Source organism: Phocoena phocoena, chromosome 3 (genome assembly GCF_963924675.1).
Source record: "Phocoena phocoena chromosome 3, mPhoPho1.1, whole genome shotgun sequence".
NCBI lineage: Eukaryota > Metazoa > Chordata > Mammalia > Artiodactyla > Phocoenidae > Phocoena > Phocoena phocoena.
The window spans coordinates 125,121,544-125,125,135 of NC_089221.1; positions in this window are offsets into that span (position 1 = coordinate 125,121,544).

Sequence of the window (3,592 nt, forward strand, 5' to 3'; positions counted from 1 at the left end):
AAAAATAAATTTTATATGCAATTGCTCTATAAGTACAATAATAATAAGTATATTAATAGCCTTTATTAATGTTAGTAACTGCATAGAATTCTTAAATAATTTCCTATACAGTTTTACAATACTTCTCAGAAGCATAAGCAGTATTTTCTATCTAGAAGTGACAGAAAAAATAGACTAAAGCTGGTTATTGCATTTTCCAAGGTTGTGTATGTAGATAACAAATGTCCACTACTTACAGCTTCTTGCTCAGAAATATTAAAATTACTTTCTGGGAAAATACCTTCTTAAATAGAGGTGTTTTATAGTAAGGATGTGGTGATGAAGTGCATTAATATCATGTGGGAGGTGTCACTCAAAATAAACAAAAAACCCACTAAATGCAAAATAATTTCTATATTCACTTTTAAATTCACTTTTAAATAACTCCTGCCCCCATCCCCAATAGTGTTAGTTAACTAACTAGTAATAGAGTGGAAACTAAAATTCAGGTAAAAGAAATGACTACAGCAAAATTTCATTCTCTGATTCATTTAAAATATATATTTTTAAATTTTTATTGGAGTATACTTGATTTACAACGTTGTGTTAGTTTCAGGTGTAGAGCAAAGTGAATCTGTTATACATATACATATATCTCTTCTTTTTTTTTTTTTTTTTTTTTTTGTGGTACGCAGGCCTCTCACCGTTGTGGCCTCTCCTGTTGCGGAGCACAGGATCCGGACGTGCAGGCTCAGCGGCCATGGCCTATGGGCCTAGCTGCTCCACGGCATGTGGGATCTTCACGAACCCGTGTCCCCCGCATCGGCAGGCTGACTCTCAACCACCGTGCCACCAGGGAAGCCCCCATTCTTTTCTAGATTCGTTTCCCATATAGACCATTACAGAGTATTGAGTAGAGTTCCCTGTGCTATACAGTAGGTCCTTATGAGTTATCTATTTTATATATAGTAGTGTGTATGTGTCAATCCCAATCTTCCAATTTATCCCTTCCCCTCCTTTACCCGCCCCCCCGGTAACTATAAGTTTATTTTCTACAAGGAATGATTCATTTTGATTAACTGAATTTTTCAGATGATTGAAGGCTATACGCCTTTTTAACCCCAGCTTATTTTTTTAAGAATTGAGAGTATCATCAGGGAATTCCCTTCTAGAGGCCAAATATCTGTATTATATGCTAGTTTTACTCTATGGACATCGTTTTTAAAAGATTTTCACAAAGTCAGGTGAACAATGATTTGTATGATTATTTTCTATTTCTTCCACTAGAGTATAATTTCTTAGAGATTAGAGACCACATCTATTTTATTCACAAGCTTAATGCTGGGCTCTCACATGATAACAGATAATTGTATGCATTCAGTAAATATTTGTTGTATTCATGTGGGGAGTATTATAGAATCTATTGGAATACCATAACATCTAACTTTGGACTTATATTTTTAACTTGTTAAATCACATTTTGGTAATTTGGTCCCATACCTGAGGATTCTCTGATTTATTATTCATTCTTACTGCTTTTTTCTGTCTAGTGAATCAAGATTGTTGTATGACACAGTGGTTGGTGCTATTTAACTTGGTACTTGTTTGAATGAAATTTTTAAGTCTTAAAACCTAGATGTGAGCCACAGCTTGAGTGCTTACAAACCATGTGGCCTGGTGTAAGTGTCTGTGCACAGGCATCCCTGGTGTCTCTCTACATCCAAATTTCCTCCTATAAGGGCACCAGTCAGTTTGGGTTAGGGCTCAACCCTAACGGCCTCGTTTTAACTTAATCACCTTTGTAAAGGCCCTCTCCTCGAACACAGTCACATTCTGCAATACTGGGGTTTAAGACTTAAAAATATGAATTTTGGAGGGACACGGTTCAGTCTATAACAGGAAGTGTCTGAGATAAACTAGTTATAGGTGTAAATAATATGGTCACTACAGTGTGTGTTATTTTAGAGCTTGGACTCTGGATTTCACTGCCTTTATTTTCATTGAGTGTTATCATTTGCAAAGACCACTGCTTACAGGCTGTATGACCTTGGAAAAGTTATACAATCTCACCAAACCTCCATTTTTTAACCTGTAAAAAAAGAAAAAAATGATACTCTTTTTTGTTGTACCTGTCACTTAGTAAGTGTACCACAAATGATAGCAAATTTTATATTTCTTTGCAAATAATGTAATATATACACCACCTTTTTCTACTTTTGCTTATAAATCTAACAGTTTTTTTCTTATTGTATATACACACACACATAAAAGTATTTCACTGTAAAATATGGGTTACTTTTTTGCCAAAACTCATTATACTAGCTACTTCAGAATTAATTCATTGTGATTTTTTTTCCAAAGGACTGTAGCTCCACAAACTTGTTTTCTACAGTCAGAATGAATCCTAGGAGACTTGAGAATGTACAGAATTTTCAAGTGATGGATAGTGTAGGGTCATGGAATAGGAGTTCCAGTAGCATCAGCTGTAGGGAGAAGCTAGATATTGTATTTAAGAACAAAATATAACCTGATACATAAAATTTAATACAGTTAAAAATTAGGTATTAAAACATTCCTGTTTTCTTAATCCTAATCTAACATAAGCAACAATTATGTCTATAAATAGTAGGGTCTGTATGCTTAGTGATCAAAGAATGCCCATCTCATCCTGTTCTTAGATAAAATGACATGCTTATCTTTATAGTTTCTCAGCCTTTCTAGACAAACAGAAAGGAACTCCCAGAGAAGGAGTAAAGGTACCTGTTAATGGGACATTTCAAGATAAGAAAAGGGGGGTAAAATCTATTTTCCAGTTAGTGTCTTTCAAAAAAGGAGAATACAGACATGTTAAATTAATGGGGGAAAACATGAGAATTTTAGGAAAGGAAATTAAAAATTAGGAAAATAAAAAAGTAATTAATTCATCTTCTAAGAACTGTTAGGACATATACTTTTTCAGTCACGGTCACAACGTAATTCTTTTTGTCATTATGGGTTTATGGTTGTGTGTGTGTGTATGAATGTGAGAGGAGCAGATAAACATAAAGGACTACGTTAGCAGTAGAATGTTGAACCTAGTTTAAAGCACTGTTAACGTCCGGATTCTCTTTGAACTGTCTGAAATGCTATGCGATGGCCACATAGGGTGTAAAAGGTGAGAAAGTGGCAAGGCTGGTATTACCATCCAAGCTAGTTCCTACTCTGAGGTTTATTAATGGCGCCATTTTGGGCAGGTAAGGAAAGGACAATAACACCTACTCTGCTGCATCACTGCGTTGCATAAACAAGTCATGAGAGCTAATGGATGACAGATTGTTTGGAAAGATGGGGAAGGTGATTTAATTGTAAGGGACTATAATTATTTATTAAATTATTGTGATCATCAAGGATATCTCAGCATAGAAAAAGAGAAGATCTGAACAATGATCTGCTAACTTTGGATTTTGGAAATAACCTTTGTCTTTAGTAATATTACAGATCTACAAAATCTTGTTTACTTTATATTTTTCTTATCTCTTCCCTCTGTGTCAATATCCTTGATGTGAATTCAGATTCTGGGCCACTTGATACATGTTTTGTATTGTAAAGCTTATACTTTTTACAACCTAACTCC